Source organism: Narcine bancroftii, chromosome 3 (assembly GCF_036971445.1).
Source record: "Narcine bancroftii isolate sNarBan1 chromosome 3, sNarBan1.hap1, whole genome shotgun sequence".
In the NCBI taxonomy this organism is placed as follows: Eukaryota; Metazoa; Chordata; class Chondrichthyes; order Torpediniformes; family Narcinidae; genus Narcine; species Narcine bancroftii.
Window position 1 is genome coordinate 171,437,992 of NC_091471.1, and position 12,203 is coordinate 171,450,194.

The 12,203-nt window shown below is 43.7% G+C and overlaps 1 protein-coding gene across 9 annotated transcripts in view; it reads right to left on the reverse strand.

The window, feature by feature from the left end:
• psd3l (pleckstrin and Sec7 domain containing 3, like) overlaps positions 1 to 12,203 on the reverse strand; it is a 538,648-nt gene that overhangs the window by 415,771 nt on the left and 110,674 nt on the right. Inside the window, exon 1 of one of the 9 annotated variants that reach the window (XM_069925828.1) lies at positions 5,554 to 5,618. The exons of the other annotated variants lie outside the window; for them this stretch is intronic. The gene's annotated coding sequence lies outside the window, so the exon portion shown is untranslated. Of the gene's footprint in view, positions 1 to 5,553; positions 5,619 to 12,203 lie in introns of those variants that run through there. 9 annotated transcript variants of the gene reach the window in all.

Genomic DNA, 12,203 nt, shown 5'->3' on the forward strand with positions numbered 1-12,203 from the left:
ATACAGCGAAGTAACTAAATGTTCAGTTCACTGCAAGTTACATGTTCAAAACATGTTCTGCTCCTGCAGGCTTTCTGGAAAGGGCAGAGAGAGGGAAACCATCACAAGCAGAAACTTGGTGCTCTCTCCCCATACAAAGAGCCCGAACAATCCCAGCACAGACAACCCAAATGTTGTAGACCTTTCAACCTTCCTTGAGTGGAAAGCTCCATTAAAATCCATGTCTTCCTCAGGACACGAACAAGCAAGCGACGGGTCAGGGTGGAAATACAAGTGAATGGAAGTGGTGGGGGTGGGGGGGGGGCGGGGTCAGCACCCAGCACCTCCCCCTCTGGCTTCGCCACAACTCGAAGCCATGGCTTATTGGAGTATACAACACTCATGACAAAAAGGACTGGTGTTGGCCACCTGCATCACCATTGATTGCAGAGACTGCAAATAGCAAGGGGACCAGACCAGACATTGCGAGGAAAGCAAGTGGTTCAGTCAGTGGAGGAGATGCAGCCAGTTATCTCCCTTATCCGTCTCCTGGTGAAGAAGCCTGTCCCTCCAGCTGAAGACAACAAACCCCTCCACCCATCAAGGTTCAAGTAAAGACACCCAGAATGAAACAAAAGAAAATCTGGCTATTGCAAGTTGCCCAGCCCTAGTTATTAGTTCCCAACCTCAGCAGACAGCATGATATATTTTGAACTGTGGTAGGTGACTTATCAATGTACTAAACTACATATCTTCAAATCTTTTAAATATAATTTATCAAAAATTAGAAATGGACAATAAACAATGACTTGAATATCCACATTCCACAAATGAATGAAGAAGTAAAAGTTAAGCACATGATTTACTGGAAAGATTTTGCTTCATATTATTCAGCAACTGTCAAACTCTGGTAAAACATAACCTTTGTTTGCTGTTCTCTGCCTGGGTTATCAGATTTCAAATGGAGCAATGTTTAGGTGTTAGGAATAACTGCTGCTGGTAAAAGGAAGAAGGAAGCAAGGCATCTTATAAAGAAAAGAGAGAACCAGCACTTTTATACAGTGAAGATCTCCCATCATTGAAGTTCGTCCCCCTGTTACTTTAGAGAATTTTCATGCAGCAAGTTCCCACCAATAATAACTAATATAAATGTTTCATTAATCAGCAGAAGAAACATATTGTCCACAGATGTATGAAGAACGTCCTGAATACCAGCAGTAAGTGCCATTTATAGCCAACTGAACATGGATTTTTATCTCATCTGAATGACAGCATCTCTGATGAACAATCACATTCGCAGGGCTGGACTGGAGTGAAAGTAATTATTTTATATTCTGTTCCAGAATACTACCTGTGAGTTTGTGCCTCAGAAACAAGTGTTGTCAGCTGAGCCAAATCTACCCATTGAGAACAGAATGTGCCTCTGCCCCAGCCAGGGTTGAGGAGAATATTGCATTCTTCACTGCCTGGGGTGGTTTATCCACTTGGATGAGATTTTGAATAGCAAGGGTTTCAATGAAATACACCACAGGAAGAATTCAAACCTTCACAGCAGAAACAGAATATGTTGGAAATATTCAATAGGTCCAGGTGGCATCTGTGGAAAGATAAACTATCAATGTTTCAGGCCTGCAACTCTTGATCAGAACTGGGAAATCTTGACCAAAAAAAAACAATTTCCTGGAGGAATTCAGCAAGGCAAGCGGCATCAGTGGGGGAGGTGGAGGTGTTGTGTGGGGAGGAATTACCGATATTTCAGGTAAAAACCTTCATTGAAACAAACAACTGTTTTTGGATAAAACAGATAAAGGTTAGTTTTCACCTGGAGAGCCATGTGTCGAGCAAATGTGTAAATCATCCCAAATATTTATGTTTATTTATTTTGATTAATTAGGCGATCATTATATTCTATGTATGGCATGTTTTTTGTGTGTGCTACGTGGACTGGACAGCAGTGGTGTACCTGGGGGAGGGGGGGGTGTGGTGCAGGGAGCGAGCACATTTTTTCAAACGTGGCACCTTGCCCCCTCCTGGTTTGAGGTGCCACCACTTCCATCCTCCACCAGTCTGACACCGATGCCACCCCATCTCCCAGTATGACGTCTCTCCCCCCCCCCCCACTCCCCACCGGGTCCAATGCCACTGCTATCTACCCCTGTCTGACACCACCACTACCCCATTCTCCCAAGTCTGATGTCACCTCCCCCCCCCGCCTCCAATCCAACGCTCCTCCCAGTCTGACACCACTGCCACGCCGCCCCCCCCCCCCAGTCTAACGCTATCCCCCTGGTCCAACACCCACCCCTCCCCAACCCCCACCTCTGTCCGACACAGTCAAAATATCAGTGTGGCCCATCATAAAACATTCAACTGATTCACCATCTGGCATGTGTTGAGGCGTCTTTTTTCTATGTGTTCGTTCCCCCTAACTTTAGAACCTGGCTACATCCCTACTGGAGAGGCAGGTTATATACGTACAGTCAGAGGATAATAAACTTGGAAGTGAAAGGGAACAACAATGATAGGGAAGGTCCTAATGGTGGTAGTCATCAGCAAAATTAGGTTCTCTGGTTTTGGAACCTGCACAGATGGTCCATGTGGTCAATACATTTCAGCCAAATCAATCATTCAGAATTCTGCCAGTCCTGTTGAATTAAACTCAGTACATTCATTTACCACAGTGTTTGTGGAGTGAGCACAGATATATTTCAATGAAAGTATTCCAATGTTGTTCAGATTGGGCTTTCTTGAATGGAGGTGAAATTCCATCCTCTGTGAATCGAACATGCAGCCCTTCACCATTGCCCTCCTCCACCCCAGGCTATCCATAGAGGGAAATTACTTAGAACACAGCATGGGCCTTTTCACCCACAATATTATGCTGATGCATAGATTTCTACTCCACATCAATCTAAACCTTCTCTCCCTCGTAGCCAACATCCCTCCGTTTTTTCTTACATCCATGTGCCTATCTAAAAGCCTCTTTGAATGTCCCTGTTGTAGCAGTCTCCACCACCACTCCTCCAGCAATGAATTCCAGGCACCCACCACCAACCTCTAACATTACCTCTAAACTTTCCTCCACTCACCTTAAACTTATGTTCTCTGGTACAGGCCATTGCCAACCTGGAGGAAAAGATGCTGACTGGCCACCCTATCTATCCCCCTCATAACCCTATGCTTGGACTTACTCCACTCTCCTTCCTGAGCCAAATAGTCCTACTTCACTTTGGTCATGGGATAAGGATTCCCTGGTCAGTGGAAATGTTGCATTTTCGAGGAGGTTTTGAAATTGCACTTGGATATTTTCTTCACCCCATATGGGACTCCCCTCCATAACAGCACTCAGAAGAGAACATAGTTCCAGCTGTTGGGCAAACAAATGATGTGGCCTCAATTTGGAGCCACCTGAGTGCAATTAAGATCTCACTGCTCGGGATATTTGAGAGGAGACACTGACATTAGTTCACTTCTCCAGTCAGATGGAAGGTTTGTAAAATATTGGTGGCACTGCCTGAGCTACTGTAACAGCAGCAATGCTGCTGGTGCAGACCAGGAAAGCAGATACACAGTGCCCTCTGAAGGGACCTACTACCCAGGGCTGTGATACCAACAGCTCCATAGAGGCTTTAAACAGCCTGTTAGAGGAGCTGACGATGTTTTTTATTTAAAATATCCTGTAACCATGGAAGTCTGTGCCCAAGATGGTGGTACCCGAGTTTGGCAGCAGACCACAAGGGGTTGTAGACTCCTGAGGAGCAAAAGACCGATGCATGGCACCAGAAACAGAAGGACACCACCCGTGAGAAGGCGTCTGGGAGCCAAAAATAATCTCTGGCACTATCCCCTTCCTTATCAAGCTGCTGCCCCCTTGGATCCCAGGCCACATCCCAAGCACTCCCCTCCCCCCATACAACAGCACTGAGGGGGGGATGGGGTGGCAGTGGCGCTGAGCAGGGGAGATAGTGGCAGTGGCGCTGAGCTGGGGGGTTGTACTGGCAGCACAGAGCAATGGGTAGTGGTGGTGCAGTGCAGGAGGGGGGTAGGAGTGGTGGCGGCACTGAGTGGGTGGTGGGTACTGGTGGTGGCACTGAGTGGGTGGTGGGTACTGGTGGCGGCACTGAGTGGGTGGTGGGTATTGGCGGCGGCACTGAGTGGGTGGTAGGTACTGGTGGCGGCACTGAGTGGGTGGTGGGTACTGGTGGCGGCACTGAGTGGGTGGTGGGTACTGGTGGCGGCACTGAGTGGTGGAACTGAGTGGATGGTGGGTACTGGTGGTGGAACTGAGTGGGTGGTGGGTACTGGTCGTGGAACTGAGTGGTGGAACTGAGTGGGTGGTGGGTACTGGTGGTGGAACTGAGTGGTGGAACTGAGTGGGTGGTGGGTACTGGTGGTGGGTACTGGTGGTGGCACTGAGTGGGTGGTGGGTACTGGTGGTGGAACTGAGTGGGTGGTGGGTACTGGTGGTGGAACTGAGTGGTGGAACTGAGTGAGGCTGAAGTCTATAGGCTGCTAATGACGTGGTCAAATTCACACCAGTTTGTGGGCTGCTGGAGGCTGACTCATGGGAATCAGGCAGCAGGATATGAGAGAGTGCTGAGGACAAGAAGGGCTCCCAGAAGGGCTTGGGCACTGAAAGCTTTCTGATCATATTGGAAGTTTGGATCTGAAGCTCGAGTTGCCAACGAATTGAATGGGAGTTTGTGCAAAGGCTGTGGGACCACTGGAGACAAATCCAGACACTCAATGTAGCTGAAGGGACTCTCTTTCTCTCATTATTGAAGAAGCCATTACCTGACAATAAAGGATTCTTAAATTTTTCAAATGCTTTGCAGTGCCTGGTGTAAGAAAATCAAACCTCAACGAGAATATAAATGGACAGGAATCACTGCTGCTTGGGATGGATGTGAAAGCTTGACCTACCCCCCTCCTGCACTGCACCACCACTACCCATTGCTCTGTGCTGCCAGTACATTTCCCCCACTGCCCACAGACAGTGTTGGGGCACTGAAGATGATTGTGAAATTCATTGACTTCCTGCCTTCATTGAGGTAGCTCCCAAAAAATGGAATGTAGTGTAAAGTTCAAAACATATTCCTCTGAGTTCAGTATGAGGCCATTAATTTGGTCTCTTTGCAACAATACAGGACATTCCTTAACTACTTTGTGAAGCCATGTGATATCCACAAGCTCAGACTTGACCATACATTACATTGTTCCACAAAGTTCTTTAGTTTAAGATTTCCACAGAGAAATAAGTAGCCTCGCTGTGCAACATTATGGACTTTGAACCATAGGAGGAGCAAATTAAAGTGGAAGGTGGTTGTGGATTTGTTTGGAGAGCATTTTCCCTGTTAATTACAAGTCTCTTGGCTCCATCAATTATTCTGAGTGTGCTGTTAAATGCATAGGCAATTATTAAGAATCTCAAGGCCAGCAAAAAAATGTTTTTGAAAATAGTAATGTGCTTTGGAATTAAGTGGCAGTCATTATTTACATAGGGTAAATACAAATATAAACCATCACTTATTGGAACAATTTCTTTGGAGCAAAGATAACACTGGAGTACATTACCTCTACATTCCTTGCTGGTCGACATGTTGTAACAGAACCTCTTGTATTACTGCAGAAACAGGGATTTCATAATCTCCCTGCTAAATGAACCCATTTGGGTTCTCCTGACAGAAAAAGTTTTCCATTCCTATTGTTCTGACGAACCTTGCAGCAATAGATTCAGCTTGTGTTGATACTGTACACCAGCCTAAATTCACCAGTGTATTTGCGCAGGAAGTGAGTAAAAAAATCTGCAGACGCTGGGTTTCTAGTGCAGTATACAAACGTGCTGGAGAAATTCAGCAGGTCATTCAGCATCGATAGGAAGCAAAGGCTCAAGAGGAAGAATGGGTCAGGCCTGAAACGTTTACTGCCTTTTGCTGTCTATGGATGTGGTGTGTCCTGCTGAGTCTCTCCAGCACTTTTGTTTACTGCAGTGTATTTGCTCAGTAAGTCACTTACTCCAACAACCACTATATCAGTCACATCGGACTGAACAAATATGTACTCATGATCCAATGACTAAGGTCGGAAGGAGTTTACATTAGTGATTCCAAAAGTGGGTGGTGCCACCTCCCCTCTCCCCGGGGGTGGTGGAAAAATCCAAGGGAATGGTGAGGAAAAAAGGGGCTGTCCAAACCTTCAGTCTTGTTATCATTCACTCGACTGCAAAGTTTAATAAAGCAGTCATTTTCTGGCATTGAAGTTTCTGGAAGGGCTGTCAGTTACCATGGCCTGTCTCAGGGTGGCAGTAGTGAGCAAAATAAATGGCGACAAGGCATTCTCACGAGAGCTGATCTCGGTGGCCATCATGTTGCACAGGTGTCACTACCCGCCCCCCCCCCACTCAGTTCCACCACCAGTACCCACCATGCCGCCACCACTCCTACCCCCCTCCCACCCCCCTCCTGCACTGTACCACCACTACCCATTGCTCTGTGCTGCCACTACAACCCCCCAGCTCAGCGCCACTGCCACTATCTCCCCTGCTCAGTGCCACTGCCACCCCTCAGTGCTGTTGTATGGGGGGAGGGTAGTGCTTGGGATGTGGCCTGGGAGCCAAGGGGGCAGCAGCTTGATAAAGTTTGGGAACCACTGATATACATGGTAAATTATTGTTTACGCAATGATATAAATTCATGTGTATATCCAGCAGAGAAGATAAAGGAAGGGGATAGTGCCAGAGATTATTTTTGGCTCAAAATGACACCAGTTTGTAAAACAGACACATATATGATGGCATCAGAAATAAAGGGATTAAGAGTCCATTTTTGAAAGTTAGGTTCTCAGTTCCTTTTCATCTTGTTTTATTTCGATTTCTAACATTGACTCCAAATTTCCAATCAATAGTAAACGTAAGATTTTGAAATAATTATAAGTAATGATAAAAGCTTGCTATATAAGATTACTTCCCTCAAATACCTTGGAACACTTTAACAAGGTTGTCAATGGGGAGTGGGGAACACTGCGCAACTAGAGATTTCTTCATTCTGTGTTTGTCTGCCCACTGCAGTGTCTATATGGAGTCAGCGCTTAACCCTCTATCAGCAATTCTAATGTAGATCACCTGGTCGTTATCAAGAACAGACTGTAAGATGGTTCTGTGTGTTTCACTTTCACGACAGTGATTATACTTCAAAACTACTTCATTACCTGTGTGGTATTTTGGGCCATTTTGAGACTGTGAAAGATGATTGGATGTATAGCCCTGCTACTCTCAATCATGTGATGGAACCACTGGCAACAGCGTTATAAAGTGGCACTTTCCATCCAATAACCTGGTCAAAGAGGCCCAGACTGGGTTTCGCAATGACCATTCAACTCCAGACCTCATCGCAGTTTTAATCCAAGCTTGAACTAGAGAGGGGAGAGGCAGTATGGCATCAAAGAGTTCTGGTAAAACCCAACCCCTTGGATATCAAAGGTGAAGCCCTCCCATGGCTGGAGTCAAAAGGGAGGTGGTTGCAGTTGTCTCAGCATACCAGCTCCAGGTCATCACTGCACGAGCTCCTCAAGGCAGTGTCCTAGCACAGCCAACATGTAGTTCATGTATGACCAATCTTCCACCGTATGATCAGAAGTGGGAGCACCTGCTGATGATTTTGCAAAGTTCAATTCGATCATACCATGTTGTCCATGCATGCATGACAGCAAGACCAAGACAACATCCAGGCATGGACTGAGTTAAACATTTGTGCCACCAGAGTGCCAGACAATCCCTGATATTCATTGATGTTGCTATGGCCAAGTTCCCTGCCATCAATATTCTGGAATCACCAATGTCCAAGAATTTAGATGGCCAGTGATCATACAGTGAATGTGTCACCTTCTTACACCCCAAGATCTTTCCACCGCCAATCAGGAATGTGATGGAATATTCTCTATTTGCCTGAATGATTGCATGGAAACAAATCTCAAGATGCTTGACATTATATAGGACAAAGCAGCCCACTTGACCAACATCCAGCTAATTACCCTAAACATTTGTTGCCTCCACCAATGACATACAGTGCACCATATACAAAATGTACTGCAGTGACTTGACCATTTTTCCATTACTCTAACACGAAACCCCAAACCCAAAAAGGTCAGGAGCAACAAGCACAGGGGAGCACCACCATCTACAGTTTTCCTGCAAATCATGTATCATCCTGACTTGGAAATATATTGCGGGACCATCATCATTCCTGGGTCTAAATCTTGAAACTTCCTGCTCACAGCAATATGAATGTTCCCTCAGTAAAGGGACTGCGCCAATCCAAGCAGCGGCTCAGCACCAGCTCCTCAGGATCAATTAGGAATCGGCTTGGCCTTGCTGGCAGTGCCCAATCCCTGAAAAAGAATAAAGTTTCCTTTCTTTCAATGCAGTGCAAAAGGGAGCACATGTTTTGCAGTCAAACAGTGATGGCACAGAAGAAAATCTGCTTGATTATTGCTTACCATTACAACTTGTCAAGTTCAAAGAATCTCACAGTAAAGATTTTATCATCCCTTAATTTGCATTTTAAACAAACAATGTTGATACTCTTCCTTAAGCTGCCCAAGACATCCTCTCCACAAATGCATTGCTAGCTCAATTCAACATTATGTAATTGTTAAACAATGTTAAAGGAATTACTTTTAATAGCAAATCCCACTAAAATTTAAAATAAAACTAATTACAGTGATTAAATTTATCAACTATAATATGTGAATGGTAAAACATGACTTCAGTGTGTATTTACAGCTTTTAATGCTCATAACTATATGCAAATAATATTTTTAGTTACACTATTGTAGCCTTATCAGCATATGCCAACTCTTTGAAAGATCTGTCCAATTGGTATTCTTTTCTGTCCTCTCCCTTTCTCTCCTCTTCCCCAATAGACCGACAGTTTTTGTCTTGAATGAGGACGCAAGTTAAAACATTTAAGTAACTATTTTGGGTTTGTTGCTCATGCAAACCAATGTATGTTTAGATTATATTTTGCAATTTGTAAAATAAATCAGATGGGAAAAGATTGCTGACTTCAGGGCAACAGTTGCCATGGAGTTAGGTTAGAGGTTAGACAACCAGTTCTTTAAAAAAGAACTGTTGTTTTTAAAGGGGAAATGTCATCACTGCATAGATTTATTCAGGAGTTAAACAAAGAGATAGTGTGCAATGGGTAATGAACATGCCACTACATCACCAAGTTACACCAACAAATTAAGTTATACTGCTTTCTCTTTGTGCATGGCGTAATACTTAATCAATGGATCAATTAGTTTGCTGTGCCTGGTGTAAGACCCAGAGGAAGGGAGATGGGTGAAGGAGGGTTAGCAGCAGGTAAGTTGCAACTGACCTCAACCTCTCATGTTGATTTGAATTAGCGCAGGTCCCCCCTTCTGTTCAGTGCCCACTTATCCCACTGGTGATTCCTAATTACAATGATCAGACGTGAAATAATTTGTGAATACTTATAGACTAGAATGGCCGTAAATTAGCATTCCCATGGGTGTTCAGTATCCTTGGAATACTGTCCATGAATGCCTTCAGTCGAGTGTGAGGCGTTGTTACTGGTTTCAATAATACAGTACAATAAACTGTGCCATGGCAATTACTCAGAATTGCTCAGCATTAACCTCAGCCTGACTAATTTCAATGAATGTGCTGACAACAACTTTTCTTGGCCACCATTTATATGTTCCAGCAATGGTTGTAATTATTTTTGAATTAAATAAAAGCAGAATAAGTTATCCAATTTTGAGAAGTTAGGAGAAAACAGATGTTCAAAATATAATTTTCAAATAAGAATTCATCGACGATCTATCAATGTGGTATCTAAAAGAGTAACGTGCTATTTTTTTATGTTCCAGTTGAAAAATATGTATGTTCAACAAAAAATGAAAATTGGTCAACTTGTATTCACAAATGGTGATTATAGAACAAAGAAACAAATCATATTACAAAGTATTATTTCTTTGATGTTTGAATTATTTAAGATACTTCCACATTTAACCCACAATCAGAAATACTGTTCATTCATTTTCTAATCTTCACTCATGGGACATATCAAGATCCAAGGTATCTTTCATATGAAAATAATTAATACAATATTTGTGGCACTGCATATGTATTCAAGGTATTACACAGCTATTCATTTGAGGCCAGTAGGATCACTGATTATTTTTCAGTGTATCCAAAATGCAGAAACTACAAAACTTTATAGAAAGGACGCAAGTTTGAGCCTGTAACAATAATTGAACTATTTACCTCTCTGGCTTAATCATCAAAGAATGATTTTGGCTTCATTGATTCAATTAGAAACATTTTGGAGGACGTAAAGAAGTGACTTAATCAACTCATTTGAATTAACTTGTTCAAAATGTTATTCTGCAAAAAAGGAGATTTTAACTAATTGCTAAAAGGATTAAAGAATAGAACAGCATCAATGACTGTGTGGGGGTGGGGGGGTGAGCATGAACTTGCTGCCTGAATGGATGAGGAAGTAGAAAATCGCACCATCTTTAAAAAGTGCCCATTGAACACCAAGAGACCTGTAACCTCTGGGAATCCAGAACAAGAGCTAGAACATCCTAAAGGCCCATACCTTGATGAAGGGCTCAAGCCCAAAACATTGGTTATGTATCTTTGCTACATAAAGGACAGTTTGATCTGCTGAGTTTCTCCAGCATTTTGTGTTTTTACTTCACCCACGGTGTCTATAGATTTTTGTGGTTTTGTAAAATTCCATTTTGACTTGGCATTGTCCAAATAGACTGAATGGCCTCCTTCCATGGAGAAAATATCTACAATTCTATGAAATGGTTTCAGCCAGTGATGCCTCAGAAAATAAAACAGTTTACCTAGACTTGATAAAATGTCATCTCAATCTGAAGATAATCTAGATAAAGTGTTGGGGGATGCACCATCAAGTACTTGCTGAACATCTTGCACATCATCTCAGAAATGTATAATGTTACAACCATTGTAGAGCCCTAATTGCAATGAAAAAAAATTATTAACAAAGAAACCAGAGAAGGCCATTCAGCCCTTCAAACCTCATCAGTCATTCTATGAGTGACCTGAAATTTAACACCTTTTGCCTTTGTGGTTGCTACCACCTTCCTTGACAAAAAAAAATCAGTCATTTCAGTGTTGTTCACATAATTGAACCCCACAACTCCCCAAGTATTTTGTTTGGTGAAGCTGTTTGTATTAGAGATGTTAGAAGTTGCAAGGAGAAAGGGAAAGCGCTCTCGGACTCTACTGGGGGATAGAAATTGCCATTCATTCTTACAACTTGAACTTCAATCAGATCATCCTTTAATCTTCATTGGTGATCAAATGAAGTCCAGCTTCAGATATTATCTGATAGTTTTGTCCTGTAACCCTCTCTGAGACCAAAACATCTTTGCTGGGGTGTGGTGCACTGAACTGTGCACAACACACTGACTACAAAGCGTCAATGAAAGTGACTTAACTTTCACACCTTGTTAATTTCAAGATTAAGACCAAAATTATTTTTGAACCCATCACGTTTTCCAAGTATTAGAGTGTACAAGTAACCACGGAATGTGTATAATTGACAACTAGATTTTTTTTAATTGCCTCAAACTGTACAGCATCACCTCCCTTTAATGTCGAGCACCAGGGACACAAAGAACCCACTTTGCGTGTCAGGCCAACAAAGCACCAAGAATAGACTGCGGATAGTTTGAGGACTGCACCGTCTGGTGTACAGCATGAATTTATTTATAAGCGATGCGCGCCTTGAGATGCTCGGTTCACAGCAAATTCCTCCCCAATGTTCCGATCTCCTCTCCTCTTGAATGCATTGTCTATTACTGGGGGGGGGGGGGCAGCACTCTCCCCCACCCCACGTTCCCTTTCTGTTTTCCAGACAGTAGCAAGCAGACTACACGGGACGAGACTGAAGTCATACCAGCAAAAGTTACTGGCGAGTGAAGGGAAGGCGAGCTTGGACTTATTTTCCCTCGCTCCACACGAGTGGCCTGAGTTCGACCCATCTCATTGAGACCAGGGGACGGGGACAGCCCTTGGAACCTTCAGTCCCTGGCCACGTTCGCAGGTCGCTGGTAAAGTTCAGGTCCCTGGGGACCCCTCGCCCCCACCCCACCTCCCATTTCATTCTGGTGACAGCACTGTTCTATTTCCAAAGTGTCAGCATTAATGCCATCACTGTACC